The sequence below is a fragment of the Prosopis cineraria genome, unplaced genomic scaffold (assembly GCF_029017545.1).
Source record: "Prosopis cineraria cultivar Desert tree isolate PC_DT_omini unplaced genomic scaffold, ASM2901754v1 PC8, whole genome shotgun sequence".
Lineage (NCBI taxonomy): Eukaryota > Viridiplantae > Streptophyta > Magnoliopsida > Fabales > Fabaceae > Prosopis > Prosopis cineraria.
Genome location: NW_026555339.1, coordinates 18,932,896 through 18,947,853, shown reverse-complemented (window position 1 = coordinate 18,947,853; position 14,958 = coordinate 18,932,896). Strand labels below are relative to the sequence as shown.

The 14,958-nt window shown below is 30.6% G+C and overlaps 1 protein-coding gene across 1 annotated transcript in view; it reads right to left on the bottom strand.

Annotated features, from left to right (window-relative positions):
- The window catches only part of LOC129318254 (FH protein interacting protein FIP2-like), a 97,078-nt gene that overhangs the window by 64,771 nt on the left and 17,349 nt on the right, over positions 1–14,958 (bottom strand). The gene's annotated exons all lie outside the window — the stretch shown is intronic.

The window sequence follows — 14,958 nt, the reverse complement described above, 5'->3', positions numbered from 1 at the left end:
TTAAAATGCCCAAGGAATCATGAAACAAAATGATTGTGGCTGTACATATTTTATCAAATAATTATCAGTCAAATACTATGTCTATAACTTTCAAAGAAAGTATTAAATATATGAAACATTGAGAGTACAAGAACAGGATGTGGCCAACAAGGAAAGAGCACAGTAATATCAAAACAAGGCAAAGAAAACACAAACCAAGTTTCAAGCAAAAAGTTTCATTGAGTTGAAGAAATAGATGCCACCAAGGGGAATTTGCTAAGAAGGACCAAATGATAAAATTAATTATTTGAGTAAAAGGACCTAGTTACTTCAAGTAAATTAAAGTCGAACGAGAAATTACACGAAAAAAAAATCATAGATCTTAATTTACTTCAAAGATCTTGATCCTTTTACTCAAGTAAGTGAATATTTACCATCAGCAATTTCCCCAGCAATAATGTATTTTATCCTCTCGAGTCACATCTATTATAGACTCTGCAAATACATACAATGTTATGCACTACTAATTTGGAAGGTTGTGCATTCATTTAAAATAAATACATAAATAAAGAAGGCAGGTGCTGGCGTTGGTCTCATTTTTTCTCTTTGCTCCAAGCAAATTGAAGCCTATATCACGTCTCTGTGAAACAAGTAAAATCTATATTAATACAACATATAAACTGTGTCTTGTAAGTTGTGGGACTTACTTTTAAATTCTATACAATGTGAGAGAAAACATGTTTAATTATATACAATAAAAAGTTGTAACACACGAGTGAAGGTAAAAGCACCAAATAAGATCATATAATTAACCTCCGAATATATATGTATACATATATAGAAACTTTTGTGAGTGTTGTCTTTCCAGCTCGTTTCAGTATTAGTGATTTATACATCCACTTATTTTTTGTCAGTGTACCGAAATTCAATTTTTATATTCTACATTCTATAAATCTCTGCTGTTTATATTAGATGAAGGGTTCGTTTGTAATATTTTTGTAATAGTATTATGGAAAAAATAATTATTTGGTCCCTCTAATTTTGACTTAGTTGTAACTCGGTCTCTAAATTTTAATTTATTGTAGTTGGCAAAAAAATAAAAAATAAAAAACTCATTGTAACTCTGTCCTTTTAATTTTGACTCGGTTGTAACTCAGTCATTGAACTTTGCCTCTTAGCTTGCAACTCAATTCTTATAGTTTTAATTATTTAAATATTAGTTCCTATATTTTAAAAAATAAAATTATAAAGATTAAAAATATTTTAAATTTATAATATTTATAAAGATTAAAAGAGTTTAGTAACTTAAAATATTAGTCCTAGATTTTAAAATAATTTTAATCTTTATAATTTCATTTTAAATGATTAAAACCATAAGAATTGAGTTGTAAGAGTCAATGTTTAGGGATTGGGGTATAACTGAGTTATAATTGTAAGGATTGAGTTATAATGAATAAATTTAAAGGATTGAGTTACAGTTAAATCAAAATTATGAGGATCAAATGATTAATTTTTCCTAGTATTATTGAGATTTCAAAATTTCAAAATAAGTAGATTTAAATAATTAAAATCTAATCTTGGGAGGAAGAGGAGAGAAAGAGAAGTTGGATTAAGAGGTTCAATCATTTATCATATATTGAAATTTAACAAATATACCTGCGTTCCTTGTCTCTAAAAGCAGCATTTATATTCTTTTCACTGTATTTCGTGCCTGAAGTTATGATCTATTTCTTAATTCATAGAAATTAATTAAAAACAATTATTCATCTAATTGAGAGCTAAGAACCCCAGGCTCTATTCATCGAAGGATAAGGTTATCAGCTCCTACTATATATATATATATATATATATATCAGAAGTTATACTTTATTTTCTCAACATGTTAGCATTTCTTAAACTATTGAACATATGAATTAGCATCCATGAAACATAAATTACAAATGTTTTGGCCGGATGTATGCATTAAGACCACAACAATTTTTAGTGTTTGCATATGAATGCACGTGTCCATATCTGTCTATGCAATAATTACTATAACTTAGAGATATAAAGATGTCAAAAGGGAGAGAAAACCATAAGGAAGATGTAGAGTAGCAAGTTACCAATGAGGAGTAACCACTTGAGTTTATAATTTTGTTTCAGTATCTTTTCCCACCTCTTCATGGAACCTGGAGCTGCCCCAACTCTTTGTTCTTTTCCATTCTTCAATGTCTTCCTTGCTTGTCAGTTGTCACACGCCACCCACACTTCCTTATTAAAACCAAAGCTCTACTTTTAACTCAACTTGGTTGCATTCCTCTGGCAGATCACAAGAAGGAATAAACAGAATACATAGATGAGCATCACTGGCTTCCAAATTAATCCCCCCAAATAAAAGACCAGCGATATTTGTACCTAAAATTACCATGTTCTTTTTTTAACCATATTGAAATGTGAATGTGATGGTCTGCGTTGCCAGAATTTGTTGGCACAATGTCTTGTAGTACAAAAGAAAGAGAAATTCTCCACCGTTCACCTAAACCATGAAATTGTGAGATATCTGCTTTTATGGATAGAATGCAGTCATGATGAGTAACACCAATATCTGCTGTTATGGCAAAATGGCATGATTGATAAACACATTTGGGAGAAACTTGAATCTCGGCCAAGAAATCAATGTTTTGATTATTGGAACCTTGGTGGGATTTCACACTTTGGAATTCTGTAATTAATTACAAAAACTCCCATAATGGATGGCCTTTTTGAATGAAAGTATGATGAAGAAAGGTACTCTGGAAATGATAAGGGTTCTACCAAGGGACGGCAATCAATTGCACTTATATAACTTACATTGTGGAATATCTAGCAATGGTAGGAGCCTAGTGCAGTGAACCAAAGAAAGAAGTCTTAGAGCCAAAATATTTGAAATAAAGCCAGAAGGAAGAGTAGTAAATTTGTTTCTTTGAAGACTTAATATTTCCAAGGATGATAATTAGAAACTAAGATCTTCCGGAAGTGAACCGTCATAGAGATTAAAATCTTCAAGACCCAAATATTCCAACAAGGACAAATTTGAGAATGAAGGAGGAAGCACACAACTTCTAGAAGGTAGGTTGTTAAAATCGTTTCCACTGAGATCAAGTTTCTCCAAAGATGATAAGCACCTAATATCATTTGGAATAGATTTTGTGCTTAAATTGCAGTATCTTAATTCCAATGCTCTCAAAGCGGATAAAGTTGAGATTGAAGTAGGCAATATCAACCTTAATAGAGAATCGCATCTATTGAACCCAAGTATGTTTGCAATTGGGGAAAGTAAGTTCTTTGATGAATTAGGTGAAAAACCTTTGCATCCATTTGCATTTAGTGTCTGCAAACGGTTTATGCCAACAATGCAGGATGGGATCTCTCTTATAACAATTCCACTCAAATCAAGCTCCTCAATATCCTCATTTTAATCCAAATTGTTTGGCAGGGACATCATTTTTGAGCAACCAAATATGTTGAGATTTTTGAGGTTTGCAAGAGAACTTGGAAGGTAGGGAAGATTTTTACAATCTTTTAACTCAAGTACCGATATGCATTTCATATTTTCCCATAACTCAAGAAGTCTTTTTAATCTTGAGTAGCCAGAAAGAATATTCAATGCTATGAGAGAATCCATTTCCAGTCTTCTAGGTTTAGGTTTAAGATTCTTAAAATCTCTCAAATTCACTTCACAATTTTCTTATGATATCCAAGTGATGGATGAACCTCGACAAGTTTTATGCAACCTTCAAGTACTAGATGCTCAAGATTTGAAAGTACTGAAAAATCAAGAGTTTGAATGAGATCTTTAGAATAGCTCAAATCAATGAGCTTTAACCTTTCAAACATCTATTCAAACAAACAACTCCAAGTAATGTTGAGTTGGTTTATCACTTTTAAAAGCCCTTTGGCAAAAGATTTGAAGAGATTCCTCATTGTTCAATAATTTTGCTTCATATGTTTCAAATTCTCCATAAGCTATCAATAGCTGCTTATTCCTTGTTGTAACTATTACTCTACTTCCTTGAACCAACCAAGTCGGCATCATTGCTGGGTCTTTAAGTTGGTTCATTTCACTTACATCATCAAGTACTACTAAAACTTTTTGATTGTAGAGAAGGCTCCTTATTATCTTCATTCTTTCATATTCATCATCAAATTCTATACTTCTCAGCTTCCCATGATGTGGAAAAAATTTTCTCTGCAATGGAAGGCAGCCTTCCTTTTCACAAACATCCCTAACATCAGCAAGAAAGTAATAAATATCAAACTGGATTTTGTTTATCTAGTTGCTAACTCTCGCAAGAGATGTCTTTCCAACACCTCCCATACCATAAATTCCTAAAAAGCAAACGCCATTCAATCCAATCTTTAAAATTGCATTCAGTTCTTCAATCTTTGATTGCATGCCAACAAATTCAGTTTTGTAACATGGTAAGTTAGGTTGCAATTTTGTCCATACGCCTGTGACAATTTCTTCAATAAATGTTGTTTCAAGCCTACATGAAGGAGAATATTTAAAAGAAGAAATTAATTGCTATTGTCAAAACCAAAAAGAATAATAAATGCAGCCTCTTTAAGGAGAGACAAACACATGCATATGCAATATTTCTGGTTAAGATTGCTGCCTCTATCTAGAGAGATTATTATGTACTATGTACATTATTCATTTTTTGTAAAATAATTTATTAACTTGTTACTTTTTTGAAATGGACCACTCAAGACTACATTAATTATTCCTCACTCCTATTGTTGTAGCATGAGTTTCATATAGATCTCAAATTAAAATTCATAAACCGAAATAAATCTAACATATTGATGTTTAGAATCATGACCAAAAATATTTGCAACTTCTTTCAAAGCATTTCTCCATCTCTACACCTTCTCTATGTCTTTACAAAATCTTTCACTATGATTCCAAAAGGCATCTGCAAAGGCTCGTCTTTGATGGCATACATCAGATAGATTTATATTATAGAACATTGGAATAACTTCTCCACTCAGAGATCTTCTAGTAGACTTGATACTCGTTTGCAGTTCATCCAAACACCAACTTGAAGAAACATAATTTTGGGAAAGAATAACAATAGCGATGAGAGAATCTTCAATTGCCCAAAGTAGTTGAAGGGAAATAACATCTCCTCTGTCAAGTTCATTACCTATGCAGGTTATGATACCCCTTCATTGCATAACAGCTTGTAAATGGGCTATGAAGCCTTTTCGAGTGTCTTCTCCTCTGAAGCTCAAGAAAACATGATACTTCCATGGTGGGACGATTGTGGAGTTCAAGGAACAGGAAGAATAGGAAGCCTCAGCACTAGCACCCATTGAAAGGCTTTGTGAGTATTATTCTCATAAAAAGGAAGATGAGAGAATCAATATATATAGATAAAAGTGGGTATTGAAAATTTGGTGGAAACTGTGAACGTTAGGTCTTGAAAAGTGGTGTGGAAATCACTTTCTCACTTTTAAATCTGTGAACATTTTGACCAAATTAAAAAAATCTGTGAACGACAGCTTTACAAATAAAAGTGGCCCCATTCATTCTTTTAAATCACTTCCAATTTTGTCTATCATCATCATCATCATCATCATCATCGATTTCTTCTTTACCCACGTAACAACCTCTTTCTTTCTCCTTCTCGCCCTCATCTTATCTCTCACGACACTCAATAAACCTAAAAGCCACCAATACCTTTTTTAAATCAGGAGAATCTTCGTCGTTTGCTACACTGTTAATTGGATTTAAACCCTCTTCATACCTTTTTTTTAATGCATCTCTCCATACAAAATCTTATCTTTCTATTTAATTATCTATTTAATTTAATGACCATATATTTATTATCATCATTTAAATACTTTTAAAAAAAGATCATAATTTTGCTTTATGATAATTATTAAGTGAATGATATATTTACTTTAATGACATATAATTAACAATTTTATATTGTTAGACTAAATGAATAATTAACTAGACAAATACAATTGGTATGCAGAGAGGTATTGAGAAAAAATATGGAGAGGATTCAAACCTCTGTTGGGAATATACAGGGGCGGAGCCAAAAATTGTTATTAAGAGGAGCCGAGATAACAAAATATATATGATAATTAAAGAAAAGTTAAATAAATAAATAAATAAATATATATATATATATATAGCACCGACATAATATAAATATTCAGCATATATATTTATATTCAATTTTATACATATAAAACAATATATATACATATTTATTTATTTATTTATTAATTAAGTTTTGCTCATTGATTTTTCATGGCATAAAAATCATAAGTTATCATGTTTATAAGAAACTTTTTAGAAATTTCCTTCTGAATATAAATTATCATTAAATTGATGAAAATTTTATCTTTCCCTATGAGCATTAAATGACTTAAATATATCATTAGAATCTAAAGTTCTGCTCAATGTAACAAGCTCTATCATTTGCTTATTGAATTTATTATTTAATTCTTTCAATTAATAATTATAGTAAATAAATATATTAATGCAATAATGATGCTCAATTGTCAAAAAATTTAATGTCGATGAGATTAAGTTATTTCAAAGTAAAAACCATTCATATCATAAATAAATTTCAATAACTTGATTATTAAAAAAGTAATTTTTTCTAGAAGAACATCTCAACCAAAACCTCTTAATTTTTGGATAAGTGATTTTATGGTAGATATTGAGCATGTAACATTCAATATATTTTGAAAATTTTGTTGCAATGTTTGACAAAGTTTGTTAATTTATATTATTTCTTTCATCAAATATAAAATGAAAGTAAAATAAAATGATATCAATACTTTAAGAGCATGTATAGCATTATCTTATTGAAAATAAGTAGATCGTATGATAACTATATCTTCAAACTACTGAAACAATTGTACTCATTTTAATTTTATATGTAAAAGACTACATATAAAATTAAAATGAGAATTCCATTTGGTCTCTCCAAATTTCTATAATGTGCTAACTTAGGGGCTGAAAATATATAAGCCTTATATTTTATTAAAAAAATTTAAAAGTTAGGAACATAGCACAATATACCTTATCAACAGCCATTGGTTTTGATGGAAAGGGTTATAGATACTTAAGTATAAGGTTTTGAATTCTGAGTTAGTATAAATTCAAGAAATGTCTTTGAGAGTTAACTCCAATTAAACCTTGTGCTCGAATCTAACCCAATATTATTGGATCTCAAATAACTATATCAGATTTAGTCTCAATTGAATCTTACAATACTCAAATTTAACCCAATATTATTGGATTTTAGACAACTACATAAAAATAAGAAAGTACCATTGTACCTTAAGATCCATGAGCGCAACTTTTTTGGCTGAAAACACCTCCCTATAATTCTAAGGTTTCATAAAAAGTCTTACAACTCTAAAGTTTCATTATAAAGAATTGATAACAACTCTTCCGAAATTAACATTGATACTCTATTTTATAGATATAGTAAATAAGATAGTTAATTAAAAAACAACAAATAAGATGTTTTATATTATCTCTAAAGTCTCTATCATAATAATATTTTCTTATCATCATATTTATTGTGCCTTTTTCGTAATTTCTATGAAATATACCGAGAAACATATTACCAACCCATAGAGTGATACCCAATAATCGAAAAGCTTGGAATACCTAAAAAATTTCTAGTAAACACTCACAAAACTGATCTGGAATATAAAAATTGGAATAAAAATATGACCCAACATGGATAATGTCTCTTTATATGACACATAAGAGACTGTAAATTAGTACATACACTCCACAAATACAAATAAAGAGACGTGGTTCTCCATTTGTCCAAGAAAACAAAAATATAATAGAGATCTAAATGATCTGTGGAATATATTTAAGCTCTCAAGTTACTAATCCACTTCAATCTTATAGTAATCCTATGAATCCTATGTCCAAACAAGCTCCCTTCTTGGTCTCTCACTCCATTCTGATGCTTTCAACAATGTTATCTGATTGCTCCAAGCAAATTGACACCTTCATGCTCTGCATCTACACATTCCAATTTTCAGAGTGAAGCATACTCGTACTACAAAAGGGAATGCTTCATATGTTTTTTTTTTGTTGGGTTATTCGTGCCAGTAAATTAAGCATCTTATATTTTAAAAAGCATTTTAAATTAAAAAACTTATTTATTTATTTATTTATTGCAGGCTTTTTGGGGAAGAAGAAATCTTAAACTTTAGTGCTTCATGATAATTCATTGAATCCAATACTAACTTACACTTATCTTTTGTGAATCCCAATTTCAGATTTTTAAGCTCTTATTATAAGTTTCTCTATCTCAAAAAACCAATATGTGTTTGTGTCTCTATATATATATATATATATATTTTATAATAGGCTATAATATTCATAAGGTATGAATAATAAGGCTTAGTTCAAACTCTACATGAAACATGGGTACTTCAATCTAGTTTGCAAACAATACCTCAATGTTTCAATTTCGAAAGTTTTCATGAGCACATGCTTTCAAGGACACATTTTTCTGCACATTAATTCAAAGCCTTGTGCGTAAACTAGCTTCTATCCTTGTTGTATTGCAAAGAAACATTTTAAAAAGTGCATGAAATTAGAGAAAATTAGTAAATATTTATACACACAATTATTTAATAGTATACTTTATAATGTCCACCTTGACACTACCAATAAATTCACCACAATCATAATACACAATGGTAATTAAGAGTCCTTAAGCCTTCCTAAATTTACCTCAACCATACAAGGGTTAAATCAATTAAAACTTTGATACACATTTGAAAATATTCAGGATTCCAAAAACCCTTCAAATTAAATAGGCAGCTTAAGCTCAAATTAATTAGTATTTTTAAAAGTATAAGAAGCATAGAAGAACATGGGAAACAAAACACAGAAAAACAAGGGCAGAAAAATTATTTCTGCATGGCATGTGGCACAAAGAGCTCCATTTTGCCTTTGTGCCATGTGCCATAGCTTGTGCACAACATGCCACGGCACACATGCCACATCATGACAGTAAAATACTGTTAAGACAGCTTTTCAAGGCAAACTTATGGCATGTGCCATTTTCGCATCTGACATCGGATTGGAGTGATTCAAGCGCCCACATAAAGCTTATTAGATAATCTAGCCACTGGTGTAAGTTTGTTACAATCTGATATCATATGTGAAATTTGGACACTTGGATGCCAAATGGCATATTTTAAAGCAATTTCATGCATCCAAATGCTCAAATCTCTAAACTTAAGCCACTAATCAATTTTGGGGCTTAAACCAAGTCTAATGGACTCAAACACACTTGATTGAACAAGTAATTATGTAAAAACACATCAAACTCAAGATTTGGCCACTGAAGACCTTGATTTCACACAAAACAATGCCATTCACAATGTATTCATATATAATCATGTCATGCCCAGAAAATAAGGCAAGATCGGCACGAAACATAGGAATAATATTTCATATTCCAAAAGCCTTAACTCAAGAAAACTCTAATTCTAAAATTTGCATATGTAATTAATATAAATAAACAACTATACAATACTTTTATAAAAGCTACAAATCATCAATTTTTAGAAAAATTTTGACAAAACTTCCTGTAAAAATAGAATTTCAAAATTTTACAATATAAATTTACGATATCAATTTAACAAAAAGGGAGCTCCACTCCTCAACAATACCCAAACAACACAATATAAAGATCAAGACTCTAACTATAGTCTAGGTGGATCACCTAAAAATCTAAAAGATTATTTATAAAATACAATATATAAATCATAAATTTCTATCAAAATACAAATTAACCAAAATAGCATCTCTACTTCAACCCAGAAGCAAAATCCCTTCAAGGATCTAACGGAGATATAAGGTCAGCTATGCCATCTAAGAACAAACCAAATATTTTCTAGTGAATAACGTCCCAACTAAAACATTTTTGTAGAATCAGAATGAATAAAATACAATAATTATATAAATTACATGAGAAAGCAATTCAATATATGCGAATTTATAAACTTGAAATAAAAGTTCTGTATAACTTCAATAATGAAAACATTTAAATCTATAATGACAAAATAGCTTTAGCATTTGATCTTGACAAGTCAAAATGATTAAATAAACAAATAAAAATAACAATATTTACTAAATAAAAAAATCATTATGTATGAAATCAACATTTAATTAAAATTCATATATATATATATTATTTATTTTTGTGGGGGATTTATCAGAATAATTCATAAACATGGACACACAGTCCACGAGGGTAAATAACTAAACGCAGTTTATGCCACGAAAACAAATGTGGATACACAGTCCACGAGAGTAAGTAACCAAATACAACCAAAGCCGTGAAACAAATATGGACACACAGTCCATAAGGGTAAGGGTAACCAAACGCAGCTCAAAGCCATAAAACAAACGTGAGTATGAGACCCACGAATAACAAATGTGAGAATAAAACTCATGAAAATCAAACTAGCTAGTTATTGACCATGGTGCGTCAAGGGCTAACAGAACTGCCGTTAGCAACCAGTGTTTGCATAAAATCCCCTCCAAATCCATTTGCAAACATGCGAGAAAATAATTATTATTAAATAAAATTTTCATTTTCAATATTGAACTCGCATGAATCATTTTCTGTATCAATCTAATATTTGATAGAATAAAAAAATAAAAAAACTTCATAATCAAAGTCCAAACTTGTTTTAATTGATCAAATAACATTTCAAATCTGGTAAAGATAATTTCTCAAAATAAAGTAATTTTAATTAACAAATATCCAATAATCACATTATTACTATTAAAATGATTTGCAAAAAAATGCAATATTTTAGTAAAGGAAATTTTGATTGAAAAAATCAGTTGGGATGCTATCCACTTACCTGACATGTTCTCAAATGTAAAATTTACTTTAAATTGACACTCTTGCAATAATGCTTTATCTCTAAGTTCCTAATGTCTAGTTAATATCATTGTCATTTTCTTATATGCCTTATCATTCAAAATCTCCAGTCCAAAAATGATTAAAAATAAAAGATAAAAGTCTCAACTTCAAACTTTCTCAATCATCACATCAAACACTCCACAAATATTTCAAAGATGAATATATATATAAACAACAATTTGGCCTTGAATCACCAACAAAATATCTTTTTCAAAAATCTCTAATTTCAAATCTTCTATTATAGAAAATAAGTGTCTTCCATATTTATAAATGACCTAAATTTTTTTATCGAAACACCAAATGTACATTAATTCCAAATCCATCCATAAAGCTTTTTGACATTCACATATTTTGCCTAACAATTTCTTCATAAGCATAGCTGCATTATCTTTATGATCAAATTTTTATATAATATCAAACTCAATTCACAAGATAGTAGCATCCAAGCCACTCAGTCTCAAAAAATTTAATGAAATTTTAGAAAATGCACAATCAAGCAACTCCATCTTCCAAGCATTTTATCAAACATATTATGGGCACAATTCTACAAATTTCATGTTCAAGTTCTTCTATCCAAATCCCATCCTAACCAATTTTTCAACATCAACCATTCCTAACAAAGATAATTTAACTCAAAATTCTAACTTATACTTATCATAATTATGTTTTAAGCGCATAAATTTCCAGCTTACGTTCCTCTCTCTCTCTCTCCCCCCTCCTTCTTCTCCTTATTTTTTTTAACAGATACGAACAATAGCAAAAATTCAAGAGAAAAAATTCCAACTTCAACTCTATCACATCTTATACTACACGGCACAGATTTTTTTAAGGAATATAGAAAAAATCATGATTTCTCATCTCAATAGAAACAGCAGGAAAGAGAGACAAAAGGCGAGGAATGTCCAAATTCAAAGCTAAAACACAAACAGGAAAAAGAGATTATGCATCAGGACTGGAAGGAGAAGAGGAAAAATTTGATGCTCAATCTGTCACAGTAGCTCAGTTAAAGGAAGGAGAGGAGAAGTTCACCGTGAAAATAGGGGAAGAAGAATACCAACACACGAACACAACAGCACCGTTGAAGGAGGAGGATTTCAGCGTTTTCCTCCAATTACTAGCTGCGGACTAAGAGAAATGAAGCTAAAGGAAGAAGAAGATTTGAACAAATTCAACCCACGGACAGAGATGCTAGTCAATGCCGGCGATCACCATAGGAGAAGAATGAATACTCCTGACCCAAGCTTCTTGCACGGCAGATCATAGTAGTCGCACAACCCACGCTAGAGGAACTGGAACGGAAGGAGAGGAACGATGGCTGGTACGGAGCTCTCCTCTCTTTTCTCTAGAACCGAATCAAAGAGGATGAGGGGAAAAAATATCTGGTCCTCATCTGATATGCTCCCCCCACATTATTCTCTCTCTCTCTCTCTATATATATATATTTTCAACAAAGACATTGCAATAATTTCACAGGCTGAAGCAAAAGCCAAAAATAATCATCATCATCATCTTGTGCTCCACAAAAATTTGAACTCTGAAACAAGTAAAAACTCAGAATAATTTTCACTAAGTTATCCATTCACTTTATTATAACTACCTCAAAATTTATAAAAATACAATCAAAATATGCTATTATTAATTAATTTTTTTAATTTTATTATTTATTGTTATTATCATTATTTGTTTTGTTTTATTATCTTATTATTTATTATTATTATTACTATTTTGTTATATTTTTTAAGAGTTATTACAAATCACTACTTACCCAAACTATTACACATATCACAGATGTTTCATACTAACATACACTTGTAACTTAGCCTAGTTACAATGCTTAACCAAACATTCACGTAAGGCTAAAATGTCACAAAATTGCATCATACAAGTATAGTTTCAATTGTTGCATCAAGTTATACTATTCTTACACTTGTACTAGTATTTTAGCCTCACCACCACATGTACTACAAAATCATACAATCTTGAGCTAAAATACAACACAACATAATATCATACAAGTGCTATTCAAAAATCATATGCATCCCTAGTTGGCAACAAAAATGCTATTTATTTACATTCATGTACGCAAACTCAAAATGTATACAGGGCATTACAGCTAATGGAATACCTACTTTTTGCCCTTCTCTTTCCCTTGTCCCTTATCCATTTCTGATCCTGTAAAATAGTAATCATAGGGTGAGACAGAGTCTTAGTATTTGGAATGATCTACACTACTAATTAACAAGTAAAATCAAAGACAAAAAATAGAGAAAAATATTTAAAACATGTTCACACCATAAATTTATATCACATAAATATCATGCATGATCATATATCCATTTGAACCTCCATTACTCCTGACTAAACCTATAGACTATAACATTAGACCAAATCGCATAGTTTGGTTCGAGCTCACCTTTCATGGAAGAATTGCTCAACCAAAGGCATTCGAATCCACTTTCAAACTATGGGTTCGCCTTATTAAAAATAATTGGGGTGTCGTTACTCAACACCACACCCTTCAAATGCTAAGGAGTGTGTTTCTCTATCACCGCACCCTTCCAGGTGCTAAAGAGAATGTGTTAGTTGCACTAGGCGTCTTAAGGTGTCAGCAATACCATATGAATAATTATCACTACTTCCTTTAGGGTGAACTACCACCCTTACAAGACATACTCTAACATTCATCTCATAATCATACATATGCAAGTCATATATTTACATCATATCTAAATAAACATGCTTTAGTATTAATGTAATAATTACACATTCAAAAACACTTTTATCATATAATTAAAATATAATTTAAAATTGCCTATCTATTCAAAAAATCATTTCTTTTTTCCTACTCAATCTTCTAAAACACACATATATACATATATCTACTATATGATTCCACAAATGACTTGTAAACAATTTTAAAGGTAATGAATAGTATAAATTATTCGGTTACCTCAACTTTTTTTGACATAAAAAGGGTTATGGCAGCCAATGTAAGCTCTTATAGATTCTCTAACCTCAAAGACATTAAGCACTATATGTTAGTTCTCCAACTTAGCATACTTACTCTTTAGCTAAATTTAATTAGATTTAGCTACCCACAACTCATAACTTTTATCATTGAGTTTTTTAAAACTACAACCAACTCACACCATCTCTTTTATCTCCCATTTAACTAAATCACACCATTAATTTACTCATACAACTTTAAAATCCCAAAATCAAGTTAGGCTTTATACAAATTTCCACACCCCATAACTACACTTCATAAAATCACTCACCCCAAGAACAAGAAACCTAAATCAAACTCTTAGAGTCCCATGTAAGCCCGTATACATGGATCCTTAGCTTTTCTAACTCATAACCACTCCCAAATTATATGGAAACAAGATAGAGAGGTAGGAGAAAGGAGTAGGAAGCTTACCCTAGAGTTTGAAGATCTAAACTAGCTTCCAAGATTGCCCCAGTGGATGCCCTAGTAGAGCCTAACTTCTTCTCCTTCAAGCTCCCCAAAAACTCAAGCTTTCTTATGATTTATTCACTAAAGCACAAACTTATTAATCAAACTTTAAGTCCATGCACCGTGGCTTGTGGTACAACAACCAAAACTTCATTCTTGCTTTCCTATCTCAACTCAATCTGATCTAATCTCCACCCTAGCCTAACTTTGAAGTTGCCCAATAGTTTACAAGGTCAATTAACAACCTAGAAACATGATTAACTTCATTAATCTACCTATTTACTAATTTTACCCTTAATTAGCAAATATGTTCCAGATTAGAAAACTTAAGATGTTACATATTTAATTATAAAAATCAAGAAGCGACTACAAAAGTAGTATTTACTTAAATAGGAAAACCAAATGGCATCTTCAACATGGAAGTGCAATGAAAATCATGGAATTTGTGTGTTAAATGTGTTTCTTTCAAACTTCATAGACAAGCAAATAAAAGTATTGTTAAATATTTATACACTTGTATAACAAGTATTTATATAATTAGTATAAGTTAAACTATGAAGA